This window comes from Grampus griseus, assembly GCF_964374135.1.
Source record: "Grampus griseus genome assembly, chromosome: 3".
Lineage (NCBI taxonomy): Eukaryota > Metazoa > Chordata > Mammalia > Artiodactyla > Delphinidae > Grampus > Grampus griseus.
In genome coordinates, this window is record NC_139019.1 from 88449768 (window position 1) to 88467160 (window position 17393).

Below are 17393 nucleotides of genomic sequence, written 5' to 3' on the forward strand. Positions count from 1 at the left end.
GTTAACTCTTGTCTTTCAGATGATAGCCATTCTAATAGGCATAAATTAATATCTTATTGTGGTTGTGATTTACATTTCCCTAATGACTTGTGATGTTGAGCATCTCTTCATGTACCTATTGGCCTTTTGTGTATCCTCTTTGGAGAAATGTCTATTCAGGTGTTTTGAAAATTTCTTAATTGGATTATTTGGTTTTTGCTATTGAGTTGTATGAGTTCTTTTTTTAAAATTTATTTATTTTATTTATTTTATTTTTGGCTGCGTTGGGTCTTCATTGCTGCACACAGGCTTTCTCTAGTTGTGGCGAGCAGGGGCTACTCTTTGTTGTGGTGCACAGGCTTCTCTTGTTGCAGAGCACAGGCTCTAGGCACACAGGCTTCAGGAGTTGTGGCACGTGGGCTTCATAGTTGTGGCTTATGGGCTCTAGAGCGCAGGCTCAGTAGTTGTGGTGCCTGGGCTTAGTTGCTCTGCGGCACGTGGGATTCTCCCAGACCAGGGCTCGAACCCATGTCCCCTGCATTGGCAGGCGGATTCTTAACCACTGTGCCACCAGGGAAGCCCCGAGTTGTATGAGTTCTTTGTATCCTTATCAGATACATGGTTTGCGAGTATTTTTTCACATTCTGTAGGGTTTTTTTTTTTTTTTTTCCACTTCGTTGATGGCTTCTTTTGCTCTGCAGAAGGTTTTTTGTGTAATGTAGTCCCACTTGTTTATTTTTTATCCTGCTCATTGTGCTTTAGGTATCATATCCAAAAAATCATTACCAAGACCCACAACAAGGAGCTTTTATTCCTATGTTTTCACCTGAGGAGTGTCGTGTTTAGGTCTTAAATTTAAGTTTTTATCCATTTTGAGTTAATTTTTATGAGTGGTGTAAGGTAGGGGTCTGTTTTTATTCTTTTACATGTGAATATACAGTTTCCAGCACAATTTATTGAAGAGACTGTCTCTTCTCCATTAAATATTCTTGGCTCCCTTGTCAAATATTAGTTGACTCTATATGCTTGGGTTAATTTCTGGGCTCTCTCTTCTGTTTCAGTGATCTGTCTGTTTCTATGCCAATACCATGTTGTTCTGATGAGTATAGCTTGAAATCAGTAAGTGTGATACCTCCTGCTTTGTTCTTCTTTCTCAGGATTGCTTTGGCTATTTGGGGTCTTTTGTTGTTATATATAAATTTTAGGAGTTTTTTTTTTCCCACTTATATAGAAAATGCCATTGGAATCTTGATAGGCATTGCACTAAATCTACAGATGGCTTTGGGTAGTATGGATATTTGAACACTATTCTTCCAGTCCATGAACACAGGATATTTTTCCATTTATTTGTGTCTTCTTTGATTTCTTTCTTCAGTGTTTTGCAGTTTTCAGTGTAGGGATCTTTCACCTCCTTGGTTAAGTTTATTCCTAAGTATTTCATTGTTTTTGATGCTGTTGTAAGTGAGATCATTTTATTTGTTTTTCAGATAAGTCATTCATGTATAGAAACACTACTGATTTTTGTATGTTAATTTTGTATACTGCAGCTTTACTGAATTCATTGGTTAGAGCTAACAGTTTTTTGGTTGAGTCTAGGATTTTCTGTACATAAAATCATGTCATCTGGGCTTCCCTGGTGGTGCAGTGGTTAAGAATCCGCCTGCCAATGCAGGGGACACAGGTTCCAGCCCTAGTCCAGGAAGATCCCACATGCCGCAGAGCAACTAAGCCTGTGCACTACAACTACTGAGCCTGCACTCTGGAGCCCACGTGCCGCAACTACTGAGCCCACGTGCCGCAACTACTGAAGCCCACGTGCCTAGAGCCCGTACTCCACAACAAGAGAAGCCACTGCCATGAGAAGCCCATGCACTGCAACAAAGAGTAGCCCCTGCTAGCCACAACTAGAGAAAAGCCCGCGTGCAGCAACAAAGACCCAACGCGGCCAAAAATAAAATAAATAAATAAATTTAAAAAATCGTGTCATCTGCAAATAAAGACAATTTTGCTTCTTCCTTTCCAATTCTTTTATTTCTTTTATTTCTTTTTCTTGCCTGATTGTTCTGGCAAGGACTTCTAGTACTATGTTGAATAGGAGTGGTGAGAATGAGTACCCATGTCTTGTTCCTGATCTTAGAGGAAAAGCTTTCAACCTTCCATCATTAAGTATAACATACATACTTATATGTGGGCTTATCATATATGGCCTTTATTATGTTATGTTCCTTCTACACCTTATTGTTAACAGTTTTTATTAACAATGGATGTTGAATTTTGTCAAATAGCTTTTCTGTGTCTATTGAGATGATTATATGATTTTTTTCTTTCATTCTATTAATGTGATGTAGCACATTGATTTTGCATATGTTGAACCATTCTTTCATCCCAGGTATAAATTCTACTTGATCATAGTTAATGATCCTTCACCTCTCTTAAATGTGTCTGCCTTTTATTCACTGTCCTTAATGTCAGCTACCTTGTCTGACTTTTATACATTGTCTTTAATATGAATTTAATACATTATTAAAAGCAAGAATGAAACCACATAGTGCCAGATTTTAACAATAGTACTAAAGTTAAAAAAGTTGAGACATTTTGGGTCAAAAATGTTTCTGAATCAATCTGTGATAGAGTCAGGTATCAGAGAGGGTTATTCCAAGAGAAATTGCATTTAAAGCACAGGATCAATTGTAATGAAGTTTGTTTAGGTTTTCACACCATTTTGATTTCCCCTTACTATGTAAATTAACTGCTAAATCCAGTCTAGTGTGGCCATTTAAACGGAAGTCCTTAAAAAAAAATCTTAAGGTAAGGTAAGATAATCTCTTACTGTATCAAGAATTACGGCATTCAGAATAATTTTTAAAAATTATATACGTCTCTTATTAATGGAAATTACTTTTAAAAAAGCAGGCTGTGGAATTTAATTTTTCAACAATATTCTCCCTATTTACCACTCACATAAAAAGATAATATCAATTTGTTACGGATCATTTACATTGCAAGGCCTTTTGGAAACTCTGTCCTCAAGCCTAATAGAAGCAGACCACTTACTCTGGACCACCCATCAGGGCAATACTCCTGGTTTCCTGGGCCCATTTTCTGGATAGGTCAAGGGCCCATCTTTCCCCTTCCATCTAGTTTTACTACTTTGTCATTAACTTACTTATTTGACTTTCTTTCGTCCGTGGCCAATAACCAGTCTGCATATCATTTGGCTAACAACAGCCAAACAGAAATAAAGGAATAATGGCAAAAGAATGTATATCATACAACAAATATTATTTTTTTTTTTTTTTATTTTTTTGCGGTACGCGGGCCTCTCACTGTTGTGGCCTCTCCTGTTGCGGAGCACAGGCTCCGGATGCGCAGGCTCAGCAGCCATGGCTCACGGGCCCAGCCGCTCCGCGGCATGTGAGATCTTCCCGGACCGGGTCACGAACCCACGTCCCCTGCCTGCATCGGCAGGCGGACTCTCAACCACTGCACCACCAGGGAAGCCCCAACAAATATTATTATTGTTTTTCTTTAACTTTTTCAAATTTGATAAGAGGACTTTATTTTATAAAGGACTTTAAGCATATTATTGGGTTAGTTTTTCATAATTATAAATAAATCTGATTTGTTTTACCCTATATAGTATTGAAGTATTACTATAGTTTTCATTTTAAAGAGGAGGAAATTGTGACTCATAGATTATTTAGTGTAAGCGTGTAAATCAAGAGTTTCTGAAATAAACTAGCAATCACCAGTATTAGCAATCACCAGTATCCCCAGAGGGTTGTAAAAGTTCAAGGCTGGGGCCACAGATTAGCTGGGAGTGGTCCACCAGCTGTGAGAAGAACACCTAGAGTATAAGAATAATAAAGGAACAAAATTGAAGACATATACTACTAGTGACATCCCTCTTTACTTCATATTATACAGCAATTAGGGATTCAAGAATATGTCCATGGAATCTATAACATGTTGCAGGAGTGCTGATCTTGAAAATAATGCTTATGGAGAAGCTGGTAGTATATTAGTTCATTACTAACCAGAACTTTTTTTCACTCCTTATTGTCAAGAAGGTGATTAAAATCCGTATGACTAACTTAATGGTGCATTATTTATATATAACCGTCTCTGGGTAATTTCTCTACATCTTTCTTAAAATGAGTAGTCACTGTCTGACTTCCAGTTTCTTCTTTTTTCTCAGTCAGCTTGGATAGTTCTGCAGAATCAGGCCAGGTCACACTAATGTCCTTTCCTCTTGGGCTTCCCTCAAGAAAGATGTATGTGTTTACTGACTTCTCTCCTTTCCCATCATCCAAGCAATGAGATTAAGAAGGTGATGCACTGCTTTAGAGTAGACAACTGTTGTAAAAACTAGGTATATACTCAGTAAGTATTTACTAAATCACTCTTACATGATGAACATAGTTACTAGGAATATAAAATACCATAAGTCTTTGCCCTATAGGAGTTGGTCTGTAGGAGTTTACATCTAGAAAATTTTGCCACCAGCAGATTTAAATAGAATGTCCACATTATGTCTTATATTCGAATACTGTCAAAATTGGTTCCTATGTAACATGAAAGTCCGTGAGAGAAGATAACTATAAACCGCATTTTAAAATACAGTTACCAGGTGAATATTTTTGCCATAATTATTACCTGTTCTCTAGGATGAAAGGAAGAGAACAAAGTGAAACTGCATTCATTTTATTTCTTGTTCCCATATATTTACAGACTCTGTGACGTCTTAAATCTTTTCACAACCATACCCACCAAGCTGAATACCAGATTGAGTGAATGATGGGTGGCTTTTAAAGATAAATTTGTACAAAATATCCCTTTCTGTTTTTTCCAGTAGTAGTGGAAGAAGACTAAATACATTTTGACCAGAATCTGTTTTATCTTACTTGAATAGCATAGACCTATTTAAAATCAATTGAAGAAGATGCTGTGGTTATGGAAGCATCCTAACCACTGCTGCTACACCAGGGGAGAAGGGAAGAGAGAAGAAATAGTCCATAACAGTGAAGGAAAACTTCTCTGGGGGTGATACATATATATAAAACACTTTCTTCTGTGTAGAAAAGTGGAGAGAGATTGGGAAATTGTTGAAGGCTTTTTTGACTTATGGTGACTCCAGATTAGTGCTCTAAAGTATGGAATGAAAAGTATTCTTTCATCATAAATCTTGAATGTCTTATGGTGTGGTATTACACCATATTTACTGAGTGAATGAATTGAAAAATGCAGTAATAGTAATTTCAGTTTTTTTCTCATTTTTTCCTAGCATTAATAAGAGCTGTCCTCATATTGTACAGCTGTAAGTCTGTAAGATAAACAGAGTCCTGGTTATAGAAGGAAGACTTATCCATGTAGATACTAGAACCCGTAGGCAAAATTCTGGCTTGAGTGTACTGTAGCCAGGCAAGAAAACGATACCTGGAAAAGGTTATAGCTACCCCAGAGAGATCTATTCAAGGCAGAAGGTGTCCTGTCAGATTAGACCCTGCAGATTTTTAGGGCACCCTTTCCCCTGTGTGCATTGCCCTGTAGTGTGCTGTCAGATACAACAGCTGAGCCACTGGCAACTGTATAGCTCCCTTTGTCCTCCTGACCCCACTGCTGGACTAAGTGCTAACGTGTGCTCTTGAAGCCCTTTCTGGCAATGTGGGTATTAACTTAAAGAAGCTCATTTCCTTCTGTCATTCTATCCATATTGTTTGGATCATGTTCTTACTATGGTCTACATTTATGGTTATGAGTTTGGTAGTTTAATAAAACTGATGTCTTTTTTGATAAATAACAATTATTTTTTGTTCCCAGGTATAATGATAAAGTATAACGAAAATGAAAAAGAAAATCCCAGTTATACTTGGCATTTTTCTCTCTGCTTGCTCATTGAGCTTGTATTCATGTCATAAATGAAAATAATATCCAGTAAGAAATAACCAACAATAACTTGAAGAGAATGCCCATGTAATCTAATAATCTAAATCTTTTGTTGGTCTCTCTGTGACATTTAACCTATCACTTTAATGAAAATAGTTTTAATTGCCTATTTGAACTTCGTGTTGTACGAAGTGACTTACCTACTGGGCTGTGCCTTCTGGAAGTTTATGATAAAATACTTGGAGTACTCCATGTGAGTGGTTTTGAGAAGGTCACATAGATAATAACAAAAAAATCTATATAAACAGTTAGTGAAATATTTACTGTTTGTAAAAGCGAAGTTTTGGGGTTATGAAGGGATAGAGGCTGCATTACTCATTTTGAATTGGTGATACTGGTAAAAGTAGTCATCTTTTGTTGAATGAGGAAGGAAGATGCTTAAGGATTTTACGTCTGAATAATGGGAGTGAATTACCTGGCAAACTGTAAGGCAGGATGGTTCCATTTTCTTCCTAGAGTTTGATATCTAAAAACAAAGTTCTCACTAATCCCAAAGGTTAAAGCACTAACAGTAAAGGTTAAATGATAGTGGCAAGGAAGAGGATTATAAATTGGATATGCAGAATAAAGTATGTTAATAAAGAAATCAGTATTCTCAGATTGCTTGAATGAGATTTCAGAGAAACGATGACCCTGATGATTGGGATGGGGAGAGTCAGGAATGGAGGAGAACGGCTGAGCAGCTCCAGCTTTATCAACAGGTCATACGCACAGATGACAGTGCCAGAGCCCTGGCATAGAGAGAGATGATATTGGGGGTAAGAGTGGAAGGCTTCTATAGTAAATAAAATATGACTGCATGCACCCTGTCCAAAGTAGAGCATATTAAGACTAGGAATCCAGAGATGGTGACTGAATAATCCTCACTGTCTGTTACACTGAGCTCCTGGCTCTAGATTGGAACTTAGAGGTCAGTCTAGCCCAATCCCTTTATGTAATGGGTGAAATCCAAAGAAATTGAATGATTTACCTAAATTCCTACAACTAATTACTAACAAAGTTGGAATGAGAAGACAGTCTGCAAGTTTATGTAGTAAAACCCTGTTAAAGTTAATCTTAAAGATGTATAGAAACTTTTTTTCCCTTTAGATAAATAAAATTTTACTGAATGCGTGGTTCTTATCTCTTTCCTGAAAGTACTTATCCTAGGAAAACCATTTAAGTCAAATTACTTTAATAAAACTTTTTTTCCCTGCTTAGATTTGAGAACGTTCAGCGTCACTGGGAACCCATTTCATGATGATCTGAATTAGTAGGAATATCTGTTCTGGCCAAACATTCTTGTGCTTCTAGAGGATCATAATTGTTTCTAGCGCAGACTCACATTCTACCAGAAAAACTCCAAAGAAGGCATTAATTTTTATTTTATATCCAAAATCAAGTTTAATGAAAAAGATATTTTCGATATTAGAGTGAACCCAATTTAGTTTTTCCTCCTAAGCAGTTACCCAGGAGAAAACGTCAGTATTCATCATCAGTAGTGCCAGTTTAGCGCAAAAAATTCAGCAACGTGAAAATAGAAACAAACACATACAGAAATGTGAGTCTTTGTTCTGTGGATGTTTACTTCTCATGAGCTCTTTGTTTTAATTTATATCTTTCACTTTTAAGGTAAATACAGGTACTTCTTTGTTTTCCCCCCACTGAAATCCTGTTCCATTCTTCACAGCCTTACCTACTTGCTGAATCTTTCTCCAGTTCCATAAGTCAGATTTCATTGTGTGTTTCTGAACTATTACAACATATTACTTGTGTATATATTTAGCTACTATTTCACTGTATCTTTTAATGTAGTTTATTTCTGAATTTTTTATCTTCCTTATTGGATCGAGAACCACTGGAAGAGAGAGTATCCATTAATCTTTAGTAGGCCTTCAGCAATTTACATGGAATCCTATGGAATTGAATTAAGCACTTCCACTTTTTTTAGGCTTAGTTTTTCTACTGTAAAGTCCTTTGAACATTACTCTTTCCTGTCTCCTTTCTTGATGGAGCTCTGCCTCTGCCTAATGTATCACAGGAGACTCTCTGAGGCAGCTGGCAGAAGAGCCTATTAACTGTCTCCCTTGAGAGGCTGTAGACAGGGCAGCCTGCCAGGAGGCCTCCACAGCCCCTTCACACGTGGAAGAGTTTGGTCACGTGTGCCCCACCAGACACACGACAAGCGCATGTCCTTTCAGGACACAGTCACTGCTCTATGCTTGGAAAACTGCTATAGCCGAGAGAATTCTGATCTCTAGACAGCACACATGAACTTGAGACCCAGTACTTCCCTTTTGTAGTGTATTCTTGGGAAAGTCAATTAATGCTTAAAGTATTGTTAAGAGAATTCAATGAGATAATGCCTGTGCCAGCACATGTAAACTATTAAATACATACAAGACACTTCTAATATTAAACTCCGTAACCGAGGGTTTTACTTATTAGGGAAGACGAATATTTTTCCTGATTCTCGCTGAAATCCCAAGTGTAGGGGGACTCACTCCTTGTAATAAGGTATTGCCAAACTAAGATATTTGCTGTACTTTATTAGAATGTCAACAGTCCTATTCTATATGTTTGCCTAAGATAGAACAAGTTAAGCCAATTTAATGTGCTAGAAAATTCATCCATCCTAGGAAATTTTTATACCTCTAAAATCTCTTATTCAATATGAGAAATCATCTTTTTATCATTGATTAGTCATCATTGTAGAAATATGTCAGACTCATCACAAGTACTCACTTTGTATTTTTTAAATTCTAAATGGTAAGCAACATAGCTTTTGTGCTCTAAGCAAAAAGGGAGATAAATTTTCCTGATGCAGATATTTGAAGGTGGAAAGATAGTGTGAACTCACACATGAGGATTTCTCTTAGTATTTTTGAAGAAATAATTTAGACATGGTATCCTGGCACACAAAACATAACCTTACTTGAAACCTGAAGTTACACGAGAAATAACGTTCTTATTTCATTTTTTTTTTTTAAAAGCTCTTTACATATTTGAAAGCAGCTTTGATATCACCTCAGAATTCTTTTTGTCAGATTATTAGAACAACTTCACTTAACTTTTTTGTATTACATGTAACATGCCTTTTGTGTCTTCATCCAAATTCTTGCTGAAAATTTTGAAAATGAGAGGATTAAGCATGGAATTCCAAGTCATACTTGATCACTTCCTGACAAATCTCCATCAATCCTTAAATCAAGATTCCATGGCTATCATTGTTCAACCTACAGATCCACTTAGCTATAATTCTGTCTAGCTCACTTCATCTCCATTTCTACCAAGTGATTACAATGATGAGTCAAATGACTTGCTGAAATCTTTTTGTATTTATGACCTTCCTCTGATCTACATTTTTTTGGTATTAAAAAAAAATCTAGTAAGCTTTTTATTAAGGTATGTTGAGAGGTACTCTTCCACTGATCTCTTGCATTCCTACTCATCTTACTGGGTATGTCAAGAATGCAAGGCCCTGACTGATCTTTACCTAGGCCACTTCTCAGGGATGTGTTTGTTGTGAGCAGCTTCTAGAGATAAGGTAGTGTCTCCCTCTCAGACAAAGAGCAGGCTTGCTTACTGCCTGCTATAAAATGGCAGCTTTCCCAAACTCATCGTTCCTCTCCTGAAACACATCCTGCTCTGTGTGCAGGCATCCATCTGGGCTTATCCACAACACCCCCATGCTGTGCTGTGAGTAATAAAGGTCTTCATCTCTGACCCATGAAAAAGTAACAGTCTAACTTATTAGCTTATAAATAGGGTGAAGTACTAGACCAAGCAAAATATAAGACAGAAGAGTACACAAATTATAGAGCTCAAATTATCACAAAGTATACACTCCCATGGTAACCATTTTCCTGACTTATAGATTAGTTTTGGCTGTTCTTGAACTTTGTATAAATGGAATCAAACCTTTATCTCAGAGGGAGACACTACTGAACTATATACTTAAAAATGGTAAAGATGCTAAATTTTATGTATTTTTTTAACCATAATGAAAATGGTTTTTATTTTAAATTAAAGAAAAAGTCAATTCCTTGGCTTACCTCTTCACTTTTTTTTTAATTTTTATATTGGAATAGAGTTGATTAACAATGTTGTGTTAGTTTCAGGTGTGCAGCAAAGTGATTCACTTATATATATACATGTATCTATTCTTTTTCAAATTCTTTTCCCATTTAGGTTATTACAGAGTAGCTGTTCACTTTTTTTTTAATGTTTATTTTTTAAAATTTTATTTATTTTCCTTTTTTTTTTGGCTGCATCGTGTCTTAGTTGCCGCACACGGGTTCATCCCATGCAGCACACAGGATCTTCATTGAGGCGTGCGGGATCTTTCGTTGTGGCACTCAGTCTCTTGCAGTGCTCGGGCTTCTCTCTAGTCGTGGTGCGTGGGCTCCAGAGCGTGTGGGCTCTGTAGTTTGCGGCACGTAGGCTCTCTTGTTGAGGCGCGCAAGCTCAGTAGTTGTGGCATGCGGGCTTAGTTGCCCCACAGCATGTGGGATCTTAGTTCCCCGACCAGGGACTGAACCCATGTCCTCTGCCCTGGAAAGTGGATTCTTTACCACTGGACCACCAGGGAAGTCCCTGTTCACTTTTTATAATGATGTATGTATGCCTTTCTCTCTCTGTCTCTCTCTTTCTCTTTATGGTTATTGCTTTCTAAGTTCTAAAAAATCTTCACCTTTACCAAGATCACAAAGGTATTTCCTATGTTTCCTTCTCAGAGCTTTAAACTTTAGGTCTATAGATCACTTGAAATTAATTTTGTGTAGGTGTGAGGTAGAGATTGGGGTCTGTTTTTCCAAGACAGTTATCGAGTTCTTCCACTACCAGTTCTTTAAAATGGTATATGAATTCTTTACCAGAATTTCCTTTTCCCATTGAATTGCTTTGGTGTCTTATGTAGTATATGAATCGGCCATAAGTAGGTGGGTTTATTTCTCGACTCTGTTCTGTTCCATTGATCTACTTGATTATCCTGAAGTCAAAACATACTCCCTTGACTGTAACTTTATAGTAATTCTTAAAATTGGGTAGTCTGTCTCTTCCCAATTGGCCCTTTTTTTCATCATTATTCTCTATTCTAAATCTTCTGCATTTCCATGTAAAAATTTATAAGCAGCTTGTGAAATCAAACCAAAAAGCCTGCTTGGAACTTGGTTGGGATTGCACTTGATCAGTTTGGGGAGAATTGACTCTTAACACTCAATATTAATCTTCCAATCCATGGACTGGGTATATTGTTCCATTTAATTTGCACTTCTTTAGTTTCTCAACAGTGTTTTGTAGTTGTCAGTGTAAAAGTGTAACACATCCCTGTCTAAAAGTATTTCTAAGTATTTTGGTTTTTGATGCTGTTATAAAGGATATTCTGATTTCAGACTATCCCCTCTTTATTCAGCCAGTGCAGTTTAAGGTGAATTATAGACAGTTAAGATAGCCCCAGGTGGATGAAATGATCAAGAGCTCCTTCAGAAATGAACGATCTCTTACAGAGAGAAGCACTACAGAAAGATACCTGTACTGAGACATGTGGTTCATCTAAAGAATCAAGTGTTATTGACAGTGAGCCAGGAAGTCAGAAGAGTTTCTGCTGTACGCTACCTCAGATTTCTGATGAGCAGTTTTAAAATGTGTATATTTTGTTCTCTGATGAGTGAGGATGGCAGTTAGTATTTGACATGAAAGTAGAGACAGAAACAGTCAGTTAGACTTTGCATAAGTAGCAGACATTGGATGGGGAGGGTAGAAGGAAATTTGTGATCTTAGTGTAAGTGTGTTTTATGTGTAAATATGATACAAGGGTGATTCAACATATGAAAATCCAGAAATGTAAGATACCACATTAACAGAATAAACAACGAAAGTCACAGGATCATCTCAACTGATGCAAGAAAAATATTTGACAAAATTCAACACCTTTTCATGATAAAAACACTCAATAAACTAGGAATAAAAAAATTATTTCAACATGATAAAGATCATATGGAAAAAAGCTCAGGGCTAACATCATACTCTGTGGTGAAAACTGAAAGCTTGTACCTCTAAGATCAGGAACAAGTTAAAGGTGCCCACTCTTACCACTTCTATTTAACATAGTACTGGAAATCCTATAACAGCACTCAAAAATCAGTTGTGCTATTATACAATAATAATTAACAATCCTAAAAGGAAATTAAGAAAATCCCATTCACAATAGCATCAAAAAGAATAAATTGTTTAGGAATAAACTTAACTGAGGAAGTGAAAGACTTGTACACTGAAATTATAAAACATTGCTGAAAGAACTTGACACGCAAAACATGGAAAGACATCCTGTGTTTATGAATTGGAAGACTTAATATTGTTAAAATGTTCATACTACTCAATGCAATCTGCAGATATGATGCACTCCCTACAAAGTCCCAATGGCGTTTTTTGCAGAAATAGAAAAAAAATTCCTAAACTTCACATGGAACATCAAAGGACCCAGTATAGCCAAACCATACTATTGAGAAAGAAGTAAAAATTTAGAGGCTTCATACTTCATGATTTCAAAACCTATTACAAAGCTACAGTAATCAAAACAATATGATACCAGCACAAAGACAGACAGATAGACCAGTGGAACCAAATAGAGATCCCAGAAGTAAACCCTAACATATACAGTCAAATGATCTTTGACAAGGCTGCCAAGACTACAGAATGGGAAAGGATAGTCTCTTCAATAAACAGTATTGGGAAAACTGTATATCCACTTGCAATTGAGTGAAGATGGATGCTTATTTTACACGTGTACAAAAGTTAACTGAAAATGGATTAAAGACCTAAATGTAAGATGTGAAACTATAAAACTCCTAGAAGAAATAATAGGGGAAAATGTAATGCATTGAAATGGGCAATGATTTCTTGGATATGACACCAACAGCACAGGCAACTAAAGGAAAAATATACACACATAAATGATACTACATCAAACTTAAAATCTTCTGCACAACAAAGGAAGCAGTCAACAGAGTGAAAAAGCAACCTACAGCACAGGGGAGAAAAAATTTGCAAATCATATCAGATAAGCGGTTAATATCCAGAATATATAAAGAATGCCTGTAACTCAATAACAAAAACCCAAATATCTCAATTAAAAAATGGGCAAAGGACTTAAATATACATTTTTCTAAAGAGATAAACAAATAGCCAACAAGCATATGAAAAGATGCTCAGTATCACTAATCATCAGGAAAATGCAAATCAAAACCACAAAGAGATATTACCTCACACCCACTGGGATGGTCACTATCAAAAAACAAGACAGGGGCTTCCCTGGTGGCACAGTGGTTGAGAGTCTGCCTGCCGATGCAGGGGACATGGGTTCGAGCCTTGGTCTGGGAGAATCCCACATGCCACGGAGCGACTAGGCCCGTGAGCCACAACTACTGAGCCTGCGCGTCTGGAGCCTGTGCTCCGCAACAAGAGAGGCTGCAATAGTGAGAGGCCCGCGCACTGCGATGAAGAGTGGCCCCCACTTGCCACAACTAGAGAAAGCCCTCACACAGAAACGAAGACCCAACACAGCAAAAATAAATAAAATAAATTAATAAAAAACAAGACAACCCAGAAAATAATGGGTGTTGGCAAGGATGTGGAGAATTTGAATGCCTTGTGCACTGTTGGTAAATTGGGACAGCCACTATGGAAAAGAGCATGGAGATTCTTCAAAAAATTAAAAATAGAACTCCAGTAATGATCCACCAATTCAACTTCTCTATATATATCCAAAAGAATGGAACAGGAACTTGAAAAGATATTTGCACACCTACATGCATTGCAGCATTATTCACAATAGTCCAGAGGTGGAAACAGCCTACATGTCCATCATTGGGTGACTGGATTAAGAAAATGTGCCATGTACATACAATGGAATATTCTTCAGCCTTAAAGAAAGAAGAAAATCCTGTCAAAATCTGCAACATGGATGAACCTTGACGACATTATGTTAGGTGAAATAAGCCAATCACAAAAAGACAAATACTGTATAATTCCACTTTATATGAGGTATCTAAAGTAATCAAACTCATAGAGAAAATAGGATGGTGGTTGCCACGGGCTGTTTGGAGGCGGAAACAGAGTTGGTCATTAGGTACATAGAGTTTCAGTCATGCAAGATGAGAAGGTTCTAAAGCTCTGTTGTACAATATTGTGAATATAGTTAACAGTATTATACTATACACTTAAAATTACGAGGATAAATTTGAGTTTTTTTGCCACAACTTTCTAAAATGTGAAAAAGGAGACTCTGGTTTTTTCTGATTTTTCCTTAATACTGACATTCCAAACTCTTTGTTGCAATGTGTTCTTTAAAAGTATATTTTAAAGTAATAATTTTTATTTTGATAGAAAGTTCCATAACTTGTGAATGTATTTCTGATCAAAACCTTTGCATAAATTCTGACCATATCCAACAAAAATGCGTAGATGTGAAGATATAAATATATGTTTCTAATTATTTTAGATAACAAGATTATGTAATAGGTCTTAATAAAGTAGTCACTGATATCATTGATTTGGGGAATATAATGTCTCTAAAATATCTAGCCTATGATAAATTCAATTTCTAAAAATATTGCTAGCTTTTATAAACATTTTTCCCTTATTAAATGTAAACGTACTTTTGAATTTGTCTTTTTATCCCACATGTCTTTAAAAATCTAAGGAAGCTTGAATTGATGCCTTTTTCTTTTTCTCTGCATTTTTCCTGTACTAGATAGAGACATCAAAATAAGCATTCCATTGAATTTTTCATTTAGAAAAAATTCCATTGTAGCATCTAAGTATTTAAAGGGTATTCCAGGAGCCAGCATCTTTATACACCTGATCTTCCTGTCCATTCTTTATATTTTATATCAAAGGCAGCTTTGAGGGGCATAAGAAGCCACAAATAGAAAAGTAAGTCGTTTGGCCTGAAAGCAGGGAGAGACAGACTGTGGAATTTCTTTGTCTTGGTGGCAGACAGTGCGTTGTGGCTTGGGAGGATGGCGGGGGATTTGTGATCTCACTCTGTTATGTTTTTGTGTGTAACTATGTGTGTCAGCCTTAGGACACAAAATTAATTGGTGAATCTACCTTTTCAGCTTCCTTTTTTAGCATTAAAAAGTAGCACTATTGAGCCCTCATGCAAAAAACACACAGTGAAAAGTAAAATCTTGGTTCAAAGTAGCCAAAGCAATCATAAGAACCTTTGAATGAAAGGGCCTACAGCTATGTGGAATACTGAGTAATATCTTAAACCAAGAGTCAGCAAACTTTTTCTATAAAGGGCCAGATAGTAAAATGTTTAGGCATCAGTTTCTTGTCACAACTCTGGCATCATAGCTTGAAAGCATCTGTAGATAGTATGTAAATGAATGAGTGTGGTGGTTTTCCAATAAAACTTTATTTACAAAAACAGGCAGTGGGCTGACTTTGGCCTCTAGGCCATAGTTTGCAGACACTTGCCTTAGAATTTCAATTATATCACCAAAATCACCACCTTAAGAATAAAAGTCAGGTTGATATAGTTCCCTCCCCCACAATATGAAAAAGCTGATTATCTCCAAAGTACTTTCTGGAAACTGACATTCTGATGGTTTGGGAAAGTTGACTCTGGCATCTGTCCTGGCAGACCACATAATGTCTAGCAAGATTATAGCTGGTGCCCCTTGAACCAGCAAGTTAAAAATACTGTGAAATGCGCTCTTTTATTTCACAGAACTGTTATCATGACCGTCAGGGAGTTATGTTCTCGGAGATCATCTACAAAGGAGAAATGCAAAAGGTCCCGGTACTCTGCAGTGCTGGCAGAGCATGGCTATTAGGAAACCTCACCTGAAAAGACTAATGTCATGTATTAATCTAAACTGGGAAAACCACACACTCAGCTCTGCCTTTGGCCCAGCCGAACTACATTACTTTAGGTAGCAAGCTGTTCATAAGGTGCGTCTTTAAAAAGAGCATGACGGTATCAGAAAAGCCAGTATATTCTTGGGGTCACTTTCAGTTTTTCAGTGTTTCATGTTTCTCATCTTTCCCCACAAACTGACCCATGTCTAGCTTTAGTACAGTCTTTTCAGATCTAATGCTTTTGTCTTTTTTTTTGGAGGGGGGGGGAGGTGGATAATTCTTAGTATAAGCCCTCATCACCTCGATTAACAACTCGCATGTTCTCCCGGCTAATCTCTCTTTCTGTGAAATCCATCTCTCCTAAGTATAACCTACAGGTACCAGTCAGTATTCTCTGCTTCAGTGTTTGATGGATCCTTTCTTCTTCAAGAACTTGTTTTGGCTTACCTCCTACTATATAAAACCTATTCTGTGTCTCAGTGGGTAAAAGTTGAATCAGCATTCATTGTTTATGATTATCATATAGATTTTTCCCCTTATTTTTGATGGGCTGGCTTAAAGTTTATTTTTGTTTTAAATAAGAACTCTGAACAATGACATAAATGGAGCCCCCATAATAGCTCTCTATAATTGTTGCTTTGATTACGATCCTATTTTAAATGTATAAGTGAATACAACTAAACCAAACTTCTCAGGAATAAATTGATAACCTAAAACACAAGGGTAATGAATTATACATTTTATATATCACTAGGGACTAGTATCTCTTAGTTTAATAATGTTTGAAGTTGTTTGAAGATAAATTAAGATCTCTACATGATTCAATGACAAGAAATCATTAGTGGTATGGCCCTGATGATCCCTTTTCTCAAATGACAAATTGATAAATTAGTATTCTTGTTTACATAATAACCTCTCCGAGTTTGTTTAATATGATCAGGTCCTCAGAGTCCCATTAATACTGAAAGAACGGGTAGGATCAGATTTTCACAGCACAGAGCAAGAAATCTTTGAGAAAGAGCTGCTGAGAATAAAATGGTCTTTTATCCTCTTACTAAAAGTTGGCTGCAAACAAAATAAAGCACTTCTATTCATTATTTCCTAATTGTTCCAGACATTTATATATATATATATGTGTGTGTATATATATATATATATTATCTTTTTAATTCTCAAGGTCTTCTAATATAGATACTGTTTTATCCATAAGGAATCGTTGAGTGCCAATACGGGATATATATCAAAAAACTTAGAGCTTGTATTCGTTCACTTAATTGGAAACTCTAGAGGGAAATCACTCTTGAGGCAGTATGTGATCCAGTGGATCAAACATGTCACCAAAAAGTATTCTTTTTCCTTTACTCTTTCTGCTTTCCGTAGTAATAGCTTCATCCCAAGGCTGCCAGTCTTTGTGGTGCTACATGCTGTCCTGTACACTTCCACTTGCAGAGAATGCTTCTTTCCTGGTACTTCTCTCAAAAAAAAAAAAAAAAAAAGTTTATTTCACGCTTTAAAGTATCTCCTTGTATCTCAGTGGCCTAAATTAAACTATGTGCCTATCCCCGAGTCAGTCACTGGGAAATGGACTCCATTGATTGGGTTAAGCGAATCTAGGATCACCT

General features: G+C 36.7%; 1 protein-coding gene across 3 annotated transcripts in view; it reads left to right on the forward strand.

The window, feature by feature from the left end:
* The window catches only part of FER (FER tyrosine kinase), a 466095-nt gene that overhangs the window by 337420 nt on the left and 111282 nt on the right, over nucleotides 1-17393 (forward strand). The gene's annotated exons all lie outside the window — the stretch shown is intronic.